This window comes from Scyliorhinus torazame, chromosome 28 (genome assembly GCF_047496885.1).
Source record: "Scyliorhinus torazame isolate Kashiwa2021f chromosome 28, sScyTor2.1, whole genome shotgun sequence".
NCBI lineage: Eukaryota > Metazoa > Chordata > Chondrichthyes > Carcharhiniformes > Scyliorhinidae > Scyliorhinus > Scyliorhinus torazame.
The window spans coordinates 17,507,678-17,527,953 of record NC_092734.1 but is presented as its reverse complement, the minus strand read 5'-3'; the positions used below and the strand labels follow the sequence as shown (position 1 = coordinate 17,527,953).

Below are 20,276 nucleotides of genomic sequence, written 5' to 3'. Positions count from 1 at the left end.
CGGGTATTCGGCGCAAATGTGCACGATGCGCATCTGATGGTCACTCACTAGCTACACATTCATTGAGTGGAACCCTTTTCGGTTTGTGTAGAGCGGCCTGTCATCTGCAGGTGCTCGTAGGGTGACATGCATCCTGTCCATCACCCCCTGGACCCCTGGTATCTTGGCGATGGCAGTGAACCATGCTGCCCGGGCATCCTCGTGGGCTAGGTCCACATTGAAATGGATGTATTGAGGCGCTTGGGCATGTAGGGTCTCTGTGAAGGTGTGGATGCAGCTGCGCATCGAGCTCAGTGAGATCCCTGACGGGTCCCTGATCGGCGCCTGGAGGGGAGCTCGCCATTGTAACAGACAGGTCTATGTGCAACCTCGTCTGCGCCTGTTCGGGTACAACGAGGGGGAATTCAGAATGTCCAATTCACCTAACAAGCACATTTTTCGGGACTTGTGGGGTTAAACCGGAGCACCCGGAGGAAACCCACGCACTCACAGGGAGAACGTGCAGCCTCCACACAGATAGTGACCCAAGCAAGAATCGAACCCAGGTCCCTGGCGCTCTGAAGCAACAGTGCTAACCACTGTGCTACCATGCTGCCCGAAATAGTTGTAAACTCCCCGTTGGGGAATTGAACCCCGGTCTCCGGCGGGGGATATTAACCACTTTACTAACGAGGAGTTATGGTTGTATGGCTCCAAACATCACTAGGCCCTTGGTACACACCAAGCTCATGCAGAGGTAAGCGTTCGATCTTTACCATTATATCCTTTGATTTTTAATATTGTGTGTAAAATACACTTAGAGCGGTAGATTTGTTTATCAGATTCGATACCGATTGGGATTCTTGGAATTTCTTTAATCTTAACAGCTGAACAATGTGCTGATGGACTGTTCGAGAAAGCCCCCTGTTAATCCCAGAAGATCCAGTCGATGCTGTCAGGGCTTTCACTCCTCAGATTTCTCATGTGAGATTTACTGCCTTACTTCCAGACATTTCCATCGGCCAAACTGTCTTTTCTAAAAAAGAAATGAGTGCATGCTTCTGTTTTTTGTTATTTGTGCGACTAACACCTACCAGGAGAATCTCTCTTCTCATCTTTAGCCAGTGTTGCACCAGCGACGTGAGGGGATTAGACACTTTTTGGCTTCTGACTCCCCCCAACTCTAACCAGCCCGAATGAATATTCTGTCTGGAGAAGCCGCGTCCATGGCCTCCCTTCCGCACCCCCCCCCGCGCGCGCGCCCCCCCCCCCCCCCCCCCCCCCCCCGGATCCAAAAGAGACAGAACACATGGCTGTGCTTTCTTTAATCCCTCTGGGACTTCCCGCTCTTTGGGGCGGTCCTTAACCTTGGACCCAATAGTTCGACAGGGCTCTGATCACTCTCTTCGATTTCGGCCAATAAAGGGGCGGGTCCTTAGCGGTCATTGACCTTGGCAGTTGTGCTTTCTGAGTAAGGGGAGTGGCGCCAATCAGTCTGTGGCTGTACCGGTTGCTTGATTGGAGTTCTATTGTCCTGGGAAAATGGGACATTAAAATGTAAACAAGCGGGGGTTTCGATCAGGTCTGGTTACCTGTGGTTTTAGATACACATAGGCTGTGTGTCTGTCTGAGTCCTGGGTTGGCCATAATTCCCATGGTCCTTTGCAGGTGGCCATCTTAGATGGCTACAGGTGGGCGAGGGGTGGGGTGGGGGTGGGGCTTATGTATCTCACATGTTGATCATATACAGAGCCATGGAGTACAACACACTGAATACATGGCACCTTGGGAAGTGCAATTAGCCCTGAACTCTGTCTTGTTCATTCCGTGTAATGCTTGTTCATTCTGTTTCCTTATGTATGTTACAATCTGACCTCCCAGTACGTGGCGCATTCACCCAGCGAGGCCCTGAGAAAGAACAGAGTTAATGTTGTTTCGGCTACAATGGATCTTTTGGGAAAGGAAATTGAAATTCACGAGGGAGAAGGTTGCGAAGAATCTGCAGTAAAGCGTTCTGTTTCCACGAGTACGTGTTTCAGCAATTTATCAGTTTATAGAGACAGCAGGGCCTGCTTCAGGGAAGAATAGTGTCGACAAACACAGGGCGCACGCTGGGGTGTCAATCGAAAGGCACCAAGGAAGGAGTGCAGTAAATAAAAGCTGTCTGGGTATCTTGCTGGCGTGCTGGGCTTGCTTGCTGTCCCCTCTATTTATCGTGGGTTTGATTCTGAGTCTCGGTGTATCCGGGGCTTCAGCACAAAACTAGCCTTTGATTTGGAAGTATGTGGCATATTATTTGAGCGGTTACCATTGACGGGAACCAGAACTTAGTTCCGCAGAGGAGCACCTGCCTGAGGTTGGGACAAACTCTTATTATCACTGGTGCATTTAAGAATGGGTTGAACTCAATATCTAAACCTCGTCTGGAAGTGTCTGAGGCTCACACGCGTGCAATAAATGGTTACTTATCCCATTCAGCAGCACCTATTCCACATACCTTGGTGAACAATTGGTTTCTAGAAACTGTTCAATGCGTGCTTTTTAAATGTGCTTTATTTCCATCGAATCAAAGCCAAATAAAAAGGCATGTATGTTTCATTACATTTACCTTGACTGCTGTTTATTCATGCTCAAAAATCTGGCACGTTTTTGCAATGACATAAAGGCACCAATCATTCATAAGGAATTGGCTAAACATTATTGTAAACTAGACACATACGACATGGATTATTGTGTTTAGGTATTGACACTGATACTTTCCATTGCTAGTATCACATTTAGTGTTCAATCCCTCACCTTACCTGTTTGTTTTTCACCTTTCCCTTTCCTGCCCTTTTTGTTTGGAAAGTAAAGTTGAAGACATCAGCAGCAGAACAGTGCGCGCTGTGTCCTGCTCGTAGGCCAAAGTGAAACTGAGACTGGAGCACATGACACACTTTCCCTCCAGTGGTGGCATGCTGTTATCCCCTAAAGGCAGGTTATAACAATGTTCAAATGGTTATCTTGTCCGTTTTTGTCAAAGATGTGTGTCATGACTTGAATTCAGAGCTGAATTTGGCTGAATTCTGTCTGATCTCTGTGCGGCATTGAACTTTCTAAAGTAATATCGTCTCGCGGTTGATTGCAGCTGGAATGAGCGGTTGGGTGCTAAACATGTCTTTTGTGGTTCTGGATTGAAAAGCAGAAATTCGCACCTGATTCCTTCTCCTGATCATTAAACCTTCTGGAAAGTGTGCGCTAGGGGATGACCAGCGTATCAGCCATGGCTCAGCTGGCACCATTCTTCCCCCGCAGTTATGAAGTTCTGAGTTCATATCCCACTCCAGGGCTTGAGCATGGAAATCCAGGCAGACACTCCAGTGCGGTACTGAGGGAGCGCTAAACCGCCAGAGGAGCCACTTTTCATATTAAACATCGAACCGGGGTCCTATCTGCCTGCTTGGGAATGGACAAGAGATCCCATTTCCAGGAAGAGTGGGTGAGTAACCCCTGGTGTTCTGCCCAATATTTCTCTCTCATTCAACGTCACAAAGAACAGATTATTGGGTCACTATCACATGTGGTTTGTGGAATTTTGCTCTGTGCATATGGGCAGCTATGTTTCCACATTACAGCCTCAAGTAAGCATGTTTTTGGCTGCAAGGTGCTGTGAAATGTCTGGGGGGGGGAGTCTCCAAAATGGAGGCAGAGTGTTCTCACTGTCGTGAACGCCGTCGCGATTCACGACGGCGCGAAGCGGGCGCAGGCACTACCAATTCTGGCGCGCTGGAGAGGTTCACGCCACTCCATCCTCCCTTCCCGGCGGCAACTGGGCGCCGCGCCAACCCGCGCATGCGCGGGGGACTTCCTCAACGTGCCGGCCCCGACGCAACATGGAGCGGGGGTTCAGGGGCCGGCCGCGTAACAAAATAGGGCCGGGGCTGGAGAGGCCGGCCCGCCGATCGCCAGACCCCATCGGAGCCCCCCCCCCCCCGGTGAAGGAGTCCCCCTGCCACCCCCCCCCCCCCCCCCCACAGGCCGCCCCCCCCAACCCTGCGCGCAGAGTTCCCGCCGGTCGTGAGCAGGTGTGGACGGCGCCTGTGGGATTCTGCCGTTTCTGCGCGGCCCATCAAGGCAGGAGGATCGGTGGCCCGGCCCCGGACAGCGGCCCGCGACCGATGCCGCGCCAAACGCGCCGGCGCAAATGCCGCTGATTCTCCGCTCCTCGGAGAATCACGTGCCGCCGCCGGGGCGGCGTGGCACGGTTGCGGCAATTCTCCGGTTCGGCGTGGGGATCGGAGAATCCCGCCCCTGGTGTTTGCAGAAAGTGTTACAACTAGAGAACAGATCATCCTCGACTGGGTATTGTGTAATGAGAAAGGAATCATTGGCAATCTAGTTATACAAGGCGTCTTGGGGATGGGAAACCGCAACACAAATAGAATTCTTCATTAGGATGGGGAGCGATGTCGTTGATTCTGAGTCTAGTCTGAAACTAAATAAAGGGAACTATGATGGTATGAGGGGCGAGTTGGCCATGATGGAACGTTACTTAAAGAGATGACGGGGGATAGGCAATGGCAAACATTCAAAGAGCACATGGGCGAACTGCAACAATTCTTCATTCCTGTCTGGAGCTAAGGTAACATGGGACAGGTGACCAAACCATGGCTGACAAGGGAAATTAGAGATAGTACTAGATCCAAGGAAGAAGCATACAAATTGACCAGAAAAACACTCCAGCTGACCTGAGGATTGGGAGCAGTCTAGAATTCAGCAAAGGAGGATAAAGGGATTGATAAAGAAGGGAAAATAGAGTACAAGAGTAAGCTTGCGGGGAGCATGAAAGCGGCCTGTAAAAGCCTCTATTGGCATGTGAAGAGAAAAAGATCGGTGAAGACAAATGTAGGTCCCTTAGTGTCAGAAACGAGGAAATTTATAATGGGGAAAAAAGAAATGGCTGATCAATTAAATACATACTTTGGTTCTGGCTTCAAGAAGAAGGACACAAATAACTTACCAGGAATGTTGGCGAGCAGGGTTTAGTGGGAGGGAGGAACTGAAGGATATCAGTATCAGTAGAGAAATGGTGTTGGGGAAATTGATGGGATTGAAGGCTGATAACTCCCTAGGACCTGATAATCTAAATCCCAGATTCAGGAAGAGGCTGCAGAAATAGTGGATGTTTTGATGGTCATCGTACGAGATCCTATAGACTCCGGAACAGTTCCTACAGATTGGAGGATAGCTAATGACACCGCTAATGACACCGCACTGTTTAACAAGGGAAGTGGAGAGAAAACCGATAAGTATACACCAGTCAGCCTGACCTCGGTAGTGGGGAATATGCTAAAGGCCAGCAGGTGTATTGCACAGGTGAGTTTTAAAGCAGCAGGGTATTTGTTTTCATTGTCTCTGTCTGGACTGCTCTCTAGTTTCCAGGCAGGGATTTCTCTTGGAGGGATTCCAGGCAGGGATTTCTGCAATGTGAGGGAGTTCTGGTGAGGGTCTCTCTAATCGGGAGGTTTCAGATGGAGGTCTCTGTCCTGGGGTTTTCTGGTGGGGGTTTCTTTGACGGAGGTGTTTCTGGTGGGGGTCTCTGGTGGGGTCCGCTCTTATGGTGGGGGGGGGGGGGTGTCTGGTGACGAAGGGTGATCCTCCGATGGACTTTGGGGTGCAACTCCCTAAAAAAATTACCCCCTTGGCTTACTGTGCGGCCCAGTGCTCCGGGGTCACCCTGGGAAATACCTGCACGAATTATCGCCCATGTATATCCCTGGCTGGGCTTTCGCACAGGCTTGGATAATCTGGTGCCGTGCCCATTAATGGGATGCAAGCTGGTCAATTTGACCTCTCCACATTCTCCCGCCGGTGTGGGTCACGAACCTCGATGCCGTCTCCAGTGAAGGACTGGAGACCTGCACTGATCCCGCTGTTTGGCTGACGTTGGATTCTCCGCCGCATCGGAAACTCCCCTACCAGCAGCAGGCGGGGCGGAGAATCCAGCCCAACTGCCTGAAAGTTGCAGCTTCAACTCGTGTGAAACACAGCCAGATGGAGGAGTTCTTGGAGTGGAATAAAGCGCCGAGGTTTCATCTCACATTGCAAGGGGAAAATTCTGCTCCGTAACAACTTTAGTTAGACAGTGTACATGTGAATTTAAAAATCGGGATCAGGTGGTGGCATTGTTCCTTTGTTCCTGTGACTGGACGGCATTCAAAAGCAGCCAGATTCATGCAGGTTTTCGCTGACGCACAAGCTGTCTACACGAGCTTGCGTAGGTTACTGAATGTTGTCACTGGCTGGAAACAGAAGGAGAACCTTCGGGGTTGATTTTGAGCCCAGCTGCTTTAACCCTGGGGAAACTGGGTCTGTGGCAAGTAAAATCAGCCGCTCCCCCTTGGGGCTCAGTGACCGCTGTTGGCATGCTATCAGCGGGCCTGAGCCGGTATTCTCCGGAGCCTCCGCGATTCTCCGCCTCCACTGTGCCAAATTCCCCACGGAGAGGGTCCTTTGCGCTTTAAAAAATGGTGAAACAGGCGCCGTGGCTGCTGAGGGAGAGAGAGGGGGACGGAAAGTGTCCAACATCGCCATAGTGTGCTGGCAGTCATGATGCTGGTCAGGGGTCTTCTGCCAGGGCCGGGGGGAGGAGGTGGGCTGTGGGGTTTGAATGGACGGGCATGGTACTGCTAGGGTGCTGGGGGCTGTGTCAGGGCTCTGTCCAGCCCTCACTGGGCTTGAACCTGATTGTGTCGTCGGCTGATCTCAAACTGAGATCTTGCCGCCGCAAATCCCGTTATGGTCCTCCCGTGAGAGTTAGCAGCAGTAAAGGGATTAGCACCCATGGCGAATGGGCCCCGAAAATGTTGCCGCTTGTCTCATCTACACACAAAACATTACATTGGGAAAACGTTGCCAAGATTTGTTCCTTTCGTGGATTATTTGACCGTAGAAGAGATCTATGCTCAACAGGATACGGAGGATTTTGTCATTGCTATTCTCTAAATATTCTCATACCAAAGGTTTGCTTCTCTGCTTCTGTATAATTATCCTGTAGACAAATAAATCTGACTGCCAATTTTAACCTGAATGGTGTGACATATATTGCCTTCTGTAAGAGACAAGAGATCATTGTCACACGTGCATGCTATCATATTAAGTACAATTATTATTCCAGTAGAATTCTGTTCCATTGACCATAGAATTTACAGTGCAGAAGGAGGCCATTCGGCCCATCGAGTCTGCACCGGCTCTTGCAAAGAGCACCCTACCCAAGCCCACACCTCCACCCTATCCCCATAACCCAGCAACCCCTCCCAATACTAAGGGCAATTTTGGACACTAAGGGCAATTTTAGCATGGCCAATTCACCTAACCTGCACATCTTTGGACTGTGGGAGGAAACCGGAGCATCCGGAGGAAACCCACGCACACACGGGGATCACGTGCAGACTCCGCACAGACAGTGAGCCAAGCCGGGAATCGAACCTGGGACCCTGGAGCTGTGAAACAATTGTGCTAACCCTTGGCACCATTGGGGCACCTTTGCAACCTTCCCTTCCCTTCGCATCCTATTTGAACTTCACAGAGGATTCTGACTATTTTAAGAAAGCTATAGTTTTCTGTGAAGCTGAGGAATTTCCAGCATTTGTACTCCAGCAAATGCTGCATCTTTAAGAACAGAAAGGGTAAAAAAAAATAGAAAATCTATTGATTTTGAAGGCCCCACAGGACACTCCATTAAGTCTATAATTCTTGTATATTGGATACTGCATCAACTTTTCACTTTAATTGCCTGATCCTCGTGCAATTGAATATTTTAATATTGTAGCAATCTAGCTATCGTGTCTCTATCAATATTGAATTACCATTTTAAAATGAAGTGGATTCAGTTTGTTTGTGATCATGGGTTTGTTCCAATTTGCTAATAGTGTCAGTGTTAATCGATATATTTAAGGGATCCACATTCTGCTTCGCCTTAAGGCTCTAGGTGCTGAACACCATTAGCAGTTGAGGTAGGACAGAACCTCCGTGTTCTAGGAATGGGAATACGCAGCACCATGCTCGGATAATATTTTCCGTGTCTGATCTGTTCATCATTGCTCAGGCTTCCCGGAATGTCGGGCAACCCAAATTGGCGCCAGGCTGAAATGTTTAAGTCACTCGGACAGCTTGTATTAACTAAGCTTGTATTATCTTGGGTGTAGAAGATTACGGAGTCATTGCTATTCTCTAAATATTCTTATACCAAAGGTTTGCTTCTCTGCTTCTGTATAATTATCCTATTGACAAATAAAACTGACTGCCAATTTTAACCTGAATGGTGTGACATATATTGCCTTCTGTAAGAGACAAGAGATCATTGTCACACGTGCATGCTATCATATTGAGTACAATTATTATTCCAGTAGAATTCTGTTCCATGGACCATAGAATTTACAGTGCAGAAGGAGGCCATTCGGCCCATCGAGTCTGCACCGGCTCTGAAGATCTGACTTGAGGTAGTTAAGCTGATTAAAGGGCTTGGCAAGGTGGACGGAGAGGGCAGTGTTTCCTCAGCTGGGGGAGTCCAGAGCAAAGGGGACACAACGTTGAAATTAGACTTGGGCCGCTGCCTGGAATAAATCGGAAAATTCTGGAATTCTGCGAGCTCGGCAGCGCCTGTGGAGAGGTGAACCGTACTGCCGCTGGGTCGTCACCCCGAGTCGTGAGCTCTGTTTTTCCCTCTGCAGGTGCAGCCTGGCCTGCTGAGTGCTTCCACCATTTTCAATTTTTTATTTCAGATTCTCAACATCTGTGGGATTTTCGCTTTGATTATCTGGCGGTTGAAACACTTCTTCGCACAAAAGCTGGTGTAAATCCTGAACGTTTTTCCTCAAAAGATTGTCAAGGGTGGTGAAGTGATCTGCCTTCCACCAGCAGACAGCCATCCTGCAAAATGGACAGCGTCCGCCCGCCGCCGCCGTTCCGCATCACCGGTAACCTAGGGGCCAACTGGAAGATATTCAAACAACGCTTCCAGCTCTACCTTGAAGCCACAGACCGGGAGGACGCCTCGGACACCAGTAAGCTCGCTCTCTTCCTATCCACGTCCGGGGACCATGCCATCCACATTTTCAATTCTCTCACCTTTGCTGATGGTGAAGATAAATCAAAATTCAAGACGGTCCTCCTTAAGTTTGACAGTCACTGCGACATCGAGGTGAATGAAAGTTTCGAGCGCTATGTATTCCAACAGCGTTTGCAGGGTAGGGATGAACCTTTCCAGTCCTTTCTCACCCACCTCCGCATCCTTACGTAGTCCTGTAATTACGGGTCCACCTCCGACTCCATGATATGCGACCAGATCGTTTTCGGTGTTCAGTCGGACCCCCTACGCCAGCAGCTCCTCAAGGTAAAGCAGCTCACTCTAGCGACCGCCATCGAGACCTGCGTGCTACATGAACACGCCACGAGTCGGTATTCCCACATCCAAGTGGCTGAAACGGCGCAGCAAGGTCCCCACGAGGCAGAACGGGTCAAAGCAATCGTGCAACTCCAGGGCCTCAGCCTGGATGAGGGCGGCCATTTTGCGCGCTTTTCGCGGACTCCCGAGCTTGTGTGCACCGAACGAGGGGACGACGATGTCGACGAACGTACTATGCAGGCGCGCACCACGTACGGCCACGCTGCACATGCGCGGTGGCGCAGCGAGCGTACTGACGCTACAACGTGCAGCAACTGTGGCTCCGCCCGTTTAAAGCATCAATATCCTGCCAAATCCCGACGATGCCTGCAATGTGGCAAACCTGGCCACTATGCTGCTTTATGCAGATCAGCTCCGTCTGCCAGCTCTCGTCGCTTCAGCCGGCCACGGAGGAATGTCCAGGCCATTCAACCCATGGTCACCGAGCCCGATTTGGACCTGCTACCCGATATTGACACCGTGGACCCGAAGGCGCCTTTTTGAGTCGGTATCATTACAAAAAACAGCGTGCCCCCGAAGCAAAGAATCCAGCCTCTACCGGTATAAGCATCGATCCAGACGATGAGTGGTGTGCCACCCTTACGGTCAACAGGTCCCAAATACGATTCCGCCTGGACACTGGTGCCTCCGCCAATCTCATTGCGCGGCCTGACCTCCAAAGCCTTCGTGTCAAACCAGCCATCCTGCCATCAGCCTGCCAGCTATTAGATTATAATGGCAATGCCATTGCTGCCAGCGGTTCATGCCAACTTGAAGTGACACACAGGTCACGCAAAGCCATCCTTCCATTTGAAATCATGGGCTCCTCGAAAGACTCCCTGCTTGGCGCGCAAGCATGCAAGCTGTTGAACCTAGTTCAGAGAGTTCACTCTCTCTCTCTCCTGATAACACGCCTGCCTTTCAGAACACTGACTTCAGGGCGCAACTCAACACCATTATCAACCAGTACCATGACGTCTTCGAGGGCATGGGCATGCTCCCGTACATCTACAGGATTCTATTAAAACCGAATGCCACGCCTGTGGCGCACGTACCTCTCAGGGTCCCAGCACCCATTGAGGACCGCCTCAAACACCATCTGCAGGACCTCCAGAACCAAGGAGTGATTTCCAAAGTCACGGAACCGACCGACTGAGTCAGTTCAATGGTATGTGTAAAAAAGCCTTCTGGCGAATTGAGACTTTGTATTGATCCCAAGGATCACAATTGCAATATTATGAGAGAGCACTGTCCAATTCCCAAGCGCGAAGCTCACATGTGAGATGGCTCGCGCCAAGCTCTTTACCAAACTCGACGCCTCAAAAGGATTCTAGCAAATCCAGCTCGATGAATCCAGCAGGAAACTCTGCACGTTTAACACCCCCTTTGGAAGATATTGTCACAACAGGATGCCGTTTGGCATCATATCTGCATCAGAAGTGTTCCATAGGATTGTGGAACAAATGATGGAAGGTATTGAAGGTGTTCGCGTCTATGTCGATGACAAAATCATCTGGTCCACCACCCCGCAGGAGCAAGTTAGTCGCCTCCAGCGCGTATTCAGACGTATACGGGAGCAGGGCCTACACCTCAACAGGGCCAAATGCTCTTTTGGTCAGACGGAACTCAAGTTCCTCGGGGACGACATCTCCCAATTGGGTGTGCAGCCGGATGCGGACAAGGTAGCTGCCATCACAGCTATGAAAACACCAGTGGACAAGAAGGCGGTCTTCCGATTTCTGGGCATGGTCAATTTTTTAGGGAAATCCATCCCTAACCTCGCCTCTCATATCAAGGCTCCCAGGAACCTGGTCAGGAAGACGACAGACTTCCAATGGCTCCCCGCCCACGAGTGCGAATGGGGGGAACTCAAGGCAAAACTGACCATGGCCCCGGTCTTAGCCTTCTTTGATCCAGCAAAGGAGACCAAATTTTCGACCGATGCCAGTCAATTCGGCATTGGGGCAGTGCTCCTTCAACGTGATGAGGCCTCATCGCGGGCCCCCATTGCATATGCGTCGCGTGCGATGACCCCCACGGAGGAGTGCCTGGGCCTACTGACAGGTGTTGTTAAATTTCACGATTATGTCTACGGACTTCCTCAATTCACCGTCGAGACCGACCATCGCCCGCTGGTCAATATAATACAGAAAGACTTGAACGACATGACGCCTCGCCTCCAGCGTATTCTTCTCAAGCTCCGGCGATATGACTTCCAGCTGGTATACACCCCAGGCAAGGACCTCATCATTGCGGACGCTCTCTCCAGGTCAGTCAACGCTCCATGTAACCCAGCGGGATTTCTCTGCCAGGTTGACGCCCATGTGGCATTTGCGGCCTCCAATCTACCTGCCTTCGATGAACGCCTCGTCCAAATTCGCCGCGAGACGGCGGCTGACCCCTTGCTACAGCGTGTCATGCGCCACCTAACGGACGGGTGGCTCAAGGGCCAATGCCCTCAATTCTATAATGTCAGAGATGATCTGGCGGTAGTAGACGGGGTTCTTCTAAAACTGGACCGCATTGTCATCCCGCATAGCATGCGCCAGCTTGTCCTGGAACAACTACACGAGGTCCACCTTGGCGAGGAAAAGTGCCGCCAACGGGCCCGCGAGGCAGTGTACTGGCTCGGCATTAATGCGGACATCGCCAACAGAGTGCTCAACTGCCCCACTTGTCAGCGCTTCCAGCCGGCCCAATCACGTGAGACCCTGCAGCCCCATGAGTTGGTCCCGTCACCATGGACCAAGATGGGCATCGACCTGTTCCACGCGCTGGGTAGAGACTATGTCCTGATCGTGGACTGCTTTTTGAATTACCTGGAGGTGATACGGTTGCATGACCTCACCTCGTCTGCATCATTCGTGCCTGTAAAGAAATCTTTGCTCGACACGGCATCCCGCTCACGGTTATGTCGGACAATGGCCCCTGCTTCGCCAGCCAAGAATGGTCCAACTTTGCCAGGCGGTACAATTTTACCCATGTGACGTCCAGTCCCCTGTACCTCCAATCCAATGGCAAAGCAGAGAAGGGAGTACATATCGTCAAACGGCTCCTATGCAAGGCGGCCGATGCTGGCTCTTATTTCTACCTTGCCTTGCTGGCCTATCGCTCCGCCCCACTGTCCACTGGCCTGTCGCCAGCCCAATTACTCATGAATCGCACCCTGAGGACGACGGTGCCGTCCATCCATGTCCCAGACCTCGACCACGTTCCGGTCCTTCGCCGGATGCAGATGTCTCGTGCACAGCACAAGGCGGCTCATGCCGCCTGTGCAGCTGATCTCCCTGCTCTGGCTCCAGATGACAATGTCCGCGTCCATCTTCCGGATGGTGGCTGGTCTGCAACCGCTGTGGTCCTTCGGCAGGTGGTCCCCCGCTCGTTCCTGGTTCGTCTACTGGATGGCTCTATTCTGCGCCGTAATCGATGCGCCCTTCGTCTCGTTCCACACTCGCCACGTGATCCTCCAGTGTCGCCTCGCCCTCCTGCTGACCCTGCCATGGACTATGCAGAGCTCCCTGTCACTCTGCCTCCCCCTGACTTTGACGCAGTCCTGCCTGCTCCTGAACTGGCGGCTCTCGACCCACCCTTGATGCGGTCAACCAGAATTCGTCGCCCACCTCAGAGACTACATTTAAGAACTTTTTGAATTTATGGACTCTCTGAATTGTTTTGTTGCTTTGTTTGATCGTTTCCCTGGTTTGTATATAGTGTTGATCTCATTACTCTTGTTGCATACTGCTTCACTGCACCAGGCACATGTAAATAGCTTAGTTCTCATGTACATAGTCCTGTAAATATGTCTTCGCACCCCACACGTAGTTAGGAACATTATCACCACACATTATTTATTGCCACACACATACATTATTTTTATAAAAGGGGGGATGTCATAATATACACCAGTATATCATGGTGCAGACACACACACTGATGGACACACAGCAAGACCAATCAACACACACAACACCGCCGCCAATCACCAGTTAGAGCACACTCACTATAAAGACAGAGGGCATCAGTTTTCACGCTCATTCGGGATGCAGCCTCACAGAAGGACAGAGCTTACAGCTTACAGCACAGATCTTCACCATGTGCTGAGTGCCTAGACTGGTTAGGACAGGCATAGGTCTTTAGTTTAATCTAACATTGTGTTAACCCACAGTGAAAGTATGTTCAACAGTTTCTAGCTTAATAAAATAGAGTTGTACTATTACAAGTGTTGGTAGCCTGTCTATGTTACTGCTAAGGTAAATGCAGTCTCCACAGATCCAGAGTACCCAACACATTAGATGGCGGGCGGGGGGGGGGGGGGGGGGGGGGGGGCAGATTTTTGTTGGACAAGGAATTAAGAGTCACAGCACCAAGAACACAAGAAGATGAGAAGTGGGAGCAGCCGACATGATCCGTCAAGACTGCTCCGCCATTCAATATGATCATGGCAGATCTTGGGGTTCAACTCCAAATTCCCGCCCACTCCCCAAATCCCTTAATTCCCAGAGAGCCCAAAAATCTGTCCGTCCCAGCTTTAAATGCATTCAGTGATGGAGCACCCATAACCCTCTGGGGTAGAGAATTCCAAGGATTTGAGTGAAGTAGTCTCTCCTCGACTCAGTCCTGACTGATCGGCCTCATAGCCTGAACCTGTGCCCCCGTGTTTTAGATTCCCCCACCATCGGAAACAATCTCTGTGTCCACCCTAACAGACTCCTTCAGAGTTTTGTAGGTTTCAAAGAGATCGCCTCTCATTCTTCTGAACTCCAGAGAATATAAACGCAATTTACTCATCATCGGTCAACCCCCTCGTCCCAGGGACCAATTCAGCAAACCTTCACTGTACCGCCTCCGATGCGAGTATCTCCTTTCTTAAATGTGGAGACTAAAACTATGCATAGTATCAGGGATACTGGTCTCATCAGAACCCTGTACAATTGTAGGAAGACTTCTCTATTCTTGCACTACAACTTGCAATATTGGCCAACTCGCCGTGATAAAATTGAAGAGCGGAACATGCTCGAAAAGCTGACTGAGCTACTGTTGTTCCAATGTAAGCATCAGTGTTGTTACAAGTGTAAGTTCCATACCCCCAACTTTACAATAAGTGGCTTGAAAGGCTCTGTACGTCTCCTAACACGGTAAAGGTGATCTAGGATGGAGGATCATCCTTGAGTGGTTCTTCTAGCTCAGTGGGCTAGTCGGCTGGTTTGCGATGCAGAACAAGGCCAGCAGCGTGTGTCCAGTTCCCTACCAGCCCACCCGAGCAGCTGCCAGAATGTGGCGACGAGGAGCTTTTCACAGTAACTTCATACTTGTGACAATAAACGATTATTATTATGCTGACCAACTGTGGGCAGCTGTCTATTGTTTGAGAGGAGGCTGTGAACATTCAGCAAGAGAGATTTTCCAGTGAGTTAACCATGTGGTTGGGTGGCTCTTGCCTTTGAGGAGCAGTTAGTGTTTTGGACTTTAAAAAAAAATAGAACTGTTTAACTTTCTCCCTTCTATTTTCGTACTTTTTGACACCTTTGAACTTCGACTTCTGAAACATGTCTTGCTGCATCAACACACACACACACTCGAGGATTGCCTGTTCATGGTGAGTCATAGGTCACTCTGAAGAATGTGCTCTTTCTACAGAGTGCTTGAAAAAGGAGCTGCGAGATTTCCACAGAGCTAATGAGCTAAATTAAACCAAATAAATAGGGACTCAGATTCCTGAGGGAGGCTGACCTCCTGCAGGGAGAGGACACAAAATCTGGGCCAGAATCCAGACAGATTTGGTTTCTACCACTCGGAGGCTCTAGCCCAACTCTTGGCGGCGGGGTGGAGGGGGAGGGGGGGTTGGGAGGAGGAGGAGAACCCTCAAGTTGTCAAAGAGGTAAATGCTGATTTAGCCGGGAAGGAAAAACGCGGAATACTGCATGGTCTTGGAGGTCTGAAATGAAAACTGAAAATGCTGGAAATACTCGGGAAGTCTGGCAGCGTCTGTGGGGGTAGAAATAGTTGGCATTTCAGTCTGGCGACTGTTCATTGGAACTGGAGGATGTTTAGGGTGAAAGAGCTAAACGGAAATAGAAGGCAGGCGCGATAAAAATGATGGGTGGGTGATATAGTGAGGTGGTGGTAAAGGGATAGAATTGATTGATTTGATTAATTGTCACATGTACCGAAGTACAGTGAAAAGTATTTTTCTGCGGCCGAGGGAACGTACACAGTACGTACATAGTAGACACAAGAATAATCAACAGAGAACATTGACAAATGGTACATCGACAAACAGTGATTGGTTACAATGCGGAATAAGGGGCCAAACAAAGCAAATACATGAGCAAGAGCAGCATAGGGCGTCGTGAATAGTGTTCTTACAGGGAACAGATCAGTCCGAGGGGGAGTCGTTGAGGAGTCTTGTAGCTGTCGGGAAGAAGCTGTTCCTACATCTGGATGTGCGGGTCTTCAGACTTCTGTATCCTCTGCCTGATGGAAGGGTCTGGAAGCGGGCAAAGCCTGGGTGGGAGGGGTCTCTGACAATGCTGTCAGCCTTCCTGGGGCAGCGGGAGGTGTAGACAGAATCAATGTGGGGGTGGCAAGCTTGTGTGACGCGTTGGGCTGAGTTCACCACACTCTGCAGTTTCTTGCGATCTTGGGTCGAGCTGTTGCCATACCAGGCTATGATGCAGCCGAATAGGATTCTCTCTATCGCACATCTGTAGAAGTTTGTGAGAGTCGATGCAGACATGCTGAATTTCTTTAGCTTCTGTTGGAAGTGGAGATGTTGGGCTTTCTTGACTGTTGCATCAATGTGAGTGGACCAGGACAGACTGTTGGTGATGGTGACCCCCAGGAACTTAAAGCTATCGAAACAAAAGATGGCTCCAGAGGAAGGTTGCAGCAAGGTATCAGGAAAAGAGGGAAACATGGATAAGCGTGTAAACGTTTGTTTCTACATTTGTATGTGGCGCTATTAAGCAAATCACATTCGTTGTCGCGCCTGACAGCTCTCCGTGATATTTATGCTCCACCGATTCTGGTCTCTTGAACAACCCAAGTTCCATTATTCCACATTGAGTCTCATTACCCTGGGTCCGTAGTTCAGGAATTCCATCCCTAAGCACCTCTGTCACTCGGCCTGTCCTCCTTTAAGATGCTTCTGAGAACCTACTTCTTTATTCAACCTTTGAGTCACCTGTCCTAATCTCTTCTGCCTAATCTCTCCTCGGTGTCAAATTTGACCTGGTATAACTGTGATTCTCTCTTTCCGTTGCTTTGGTCCATGGGATTTCCCATTGAAGCCACCCCACATGGCCGGGAGGCCCGTGGGCGGGGCTACCCTGCCAGCGGGAAAAATGGGTCGCGGCGGCCGGAGAATTCCGACCCATATATTAATAATAATCTTTTATTGTCACAAGTATGAAGTTACTGTGAAAAGCCCCTAGTCGCCACATTCCGGCGCCTGTTCGGGTAAGCTGGTACGGGAATTGAACCCCCGCTGTTGGCCTTTGTTCTGCATTGCTAACCAGCTGTCTAGCCCACTGAGCTAAACCATTGAAACGTGAGATGCAAAAGGAGGTGTGACAGGAAGGGGATGCACCATTTTAAATACACACACTTATTTAAATACAAATACGGTTTAGCCGGCGGTACCTGTTTCCCTCCTTTTCTGAAATTCTGCTGTCCCCTTCCTCTGGTCTCTCGTTTCGATGTTTCTCCCATTATCACCATCTCACTCCATCATCCTCCTTGTCATTTCTCACTCCTGCCTTCCATTTCCCTCGAAGATAGGCATTAAATGCAGCTTTGTGAAGCCTTAGAAGCAAAACCTTTGTTCAGCTAACAGAATTAAGTGCAATCCAAAAAACTTGGAAATGCTTGCATCGATTCAGTTATTGAATCCATTTGGGAAAGGGTGACATATGCCATCTTCATTAGTAGGTGCAAACAAACAAATGGGATGACAAATTAGCACAGTTGATGATATTGTAAGTGCCAATTCAATATTAATAATGTATAAATTGGTAATATGTTCAATATTAAGAGGTTTAATTAGAGGAGTGAAAATGTACAAAGTAAGGACGCTATGAGCAGAAATGAGAACTCACAGTTATGATTTTGACTTGGATTGAAAATCAGTTGGAAGATAGGCGATAGGGGCTGGTTTGGGGTTGGTTGAGCACAGTGGGCTAAACAGCTGGCTTGCAATGCAGAACAAGGCCAGCAGCGCGGGTTCAATTCACGTACCGGCCTCCCTGAACAGGTGCTGGAATGTGACGACTAGGGGCTTTTCACAGTAACTTCATTGAAGCCTACTTGTGACAATAAGCTATTATTATTATTATTACATAGAGTGCGGGGTTAAAGGGTTGAAATGAGATGAAAATGAAATGAAAATGAAATGAAAATGAAATGAAAATGAAATGAAAATGAAATGAAAATGATAAACTGCTTATTGTCACAAGTAGGCTTCAAATGAAGTTACTGTGAAAAGCCCCTAGTCGCCACATTACGGCGCCCGTTCGGGGAGGCTGGTACGTGAATTGAACCCACACTGGTATGGGTTGGTACTACATGGGGAATGTGGGGAGGAATTCTCCGTTCCAGCAGCTAATTGCCGGCGCCAACGGAGAATCCACGGGTGGATCACGACGGGAAAATCGGCACAAACCCCTCACTGATTCCAAGTACCGGTGAGGAGCTAGCACCACGTGAACCACACCCAGTTCACGCGGAAAACGGCTGGAGAATTGTTGGTCCAGGGAAGGAATTGTTTTTTTTAAGGTGGCCACGTTGTCATTACACCACTCAGTCTGACAATGCTTCACCTTCAAATAGCAATGCCCCAAATTTAATCACTCCTCTGTGTTGAGTGAGACGGTAATGTTGGTACGGCAATAATGAGTGTAATGTCCCCGGGGCACTGAGGGGAAAACATCAGTCGGACTATCCTCTTCCTCATTAGAATCCATGATCAAATTGAATGACGGAACAGACCTGAGGGGCTGAACGGGTCGATTTCTGTTTCTATGGGTGCGTGGACATCGGGTTAGGGTGGGGAGCGGGTAGCTGCATTGGCCACCCACTCCCAGCGCCAGTCAAAATGTCTGCCACCACACTCTGCCAGACTCGCAACTGAAGAGGAGATACCTGACTGGGAAACTGGGAATGGTAGAGCAAGAAAACCCTTTTATCAGAGTTACTGGCCCGTTGTGGCCATCAGTACCCGCGTTGTCGAAAAGTAGGAACGCTCTGTGATTGTGAGAAATAAGCAAATGATGGCGCTGAGCTTTAAAAATCAAATGTATTAACACATGAGAATGTGAAATTCTAGAATGCTCTAACACATTATCAGTAATAATTAATCACATCCATTAAAATTGTGCAACTTGAGTATAATGCATCGAACAAATGGCTTGGTCTAATTTCCATACATATTTGTTACATAATTTATTCTAATAATACATTTCATTCCATCCCGCTTACGTGAATTAACATGGATTTTGCTATTTTTTTGACTTAAAGCTTTCGTAAATAATATGTTTGCTGATGATGAAATACTGTGTAATTGCAAAAGCTTTGGTATGAATTAATATTGCAATTGCTAGGTTATTAATATGTAATTACAATGCTAATGAAACTTAAAAATAAAGTGTTAAAATCACACCAAGAAACTTACTGTGGATGCTTTTCTATGTGTTTGAATGCATTGATTAATTGTGCAACCTGCAGTTATAAATATAGACAAATAATATAATACTCGCCTGGGCAATCTCACACTTTCGAAAGAAACGTAGAGATGCTTCTGCGGCAATGCACATTGTAACAGGATATTTGAAAGATGTACATAATGCATGAATGCCCGTTAGCTAAAGGACAGAAAGGGAAAGGGGTTGCAGGTAATTAGTTATACTTGCAAGTTATTTTAACACTGTGCAGCAGTGTTTAACACTGGGCAGCACGGTGGCACGGTGGTTAGCACTGTTGCTTCACAGCGCCAGGGTCCCGGGTTCGATTCTCGGCTTGGGTCACTGTCTGTGCGGAGTCTGCACGTTGTCCCCGTATCTGCGTGGGTTTCCTCCGGGTGCTCCGGTTTCCTCCCACAAGTCCCGGAAGACGTGCTTGTTAGGTAATTTGGACATTCCGAATTCTCCCTCTGTGTATCCGAACAGGCGCCGGAGACCTTCATTGCGGCGTGAATGTAAGCCTACTTGTGACAATAATGAAGGTTATTAAATTAAACTCATTGATAATGCCACATTTCGAAACCAAGTGCAATTCTGGGAACATTCTAAAGGACAAAAGATAAGCAAAGTGCGACAATTGTCATGATATCAACGAATAATGATAGTCCCACTCAACCTGTCCCACACGATTGTGGCACATCGCATACTCCAATCTCTACAATCCAACCCCCCCCCCCCCCCCCCCCACAAAAAAACCCATGTGATCACCTGGCAAAATTAATTTAAAACAACCTAGGTCGATTTGGGGGGAAGAAAATCTGGGGAAATCCCCTCCGATCGATCAAGGCAATCAAAACTAATCCAGGAATTCTGTCCCTGAATTCCTGGCCTGTTGGAAGAGGTGATGTCCGCCCAGGTCAGAAACAAGTCCAGCTCCTGGCTGAAGGAATTTAATGAACTGGTGTGCAGTTGCCTGCTGCACATTCCCCAGGAGACGGGCCACCTCGTGACATCTAACCTACATCCGGCCTCGCACAGCTTAAAATCATTGCCGCTGGTCCTCCTTTACCTACTTAATTGGAACAAGCAGTCAACTGGAACACCATTTATTCCCTTCATCATCGAATAAGCTTTGTGCAGCTCTCTGAGTGAGGACGCGGTTGTCACTGAACCGTTGTTGCGCCTCGTGGGATCAGGGC

At 49.1% G+C, this 20,276-nt stretch overlaps 1 long non-coding RNA gene across 1 annotated transcript; it reads right to left on the bottom strand.

The window, feature by feature from the left end:
• Positions 1 to 18,678: 18,678 nt before the first annotated feature.
• On the bottom strand, positions 18,679 to 20,013 carry LOC140403453 (uncharacterized). Its single transcript, XR_011938321.1, has 2 exons — positions 19,846 to 20,013; positions 18,679 to 19,598 (listed from the first exon to the last, which is right to left on the bottom strand). It is a non-coding gene; the product is annotated as an uncharacterized lncRNA (long non-coding RNA).
• Between the last annotated feature and the right edge of the window lie 263 nt (positions 20,014 to 20,276).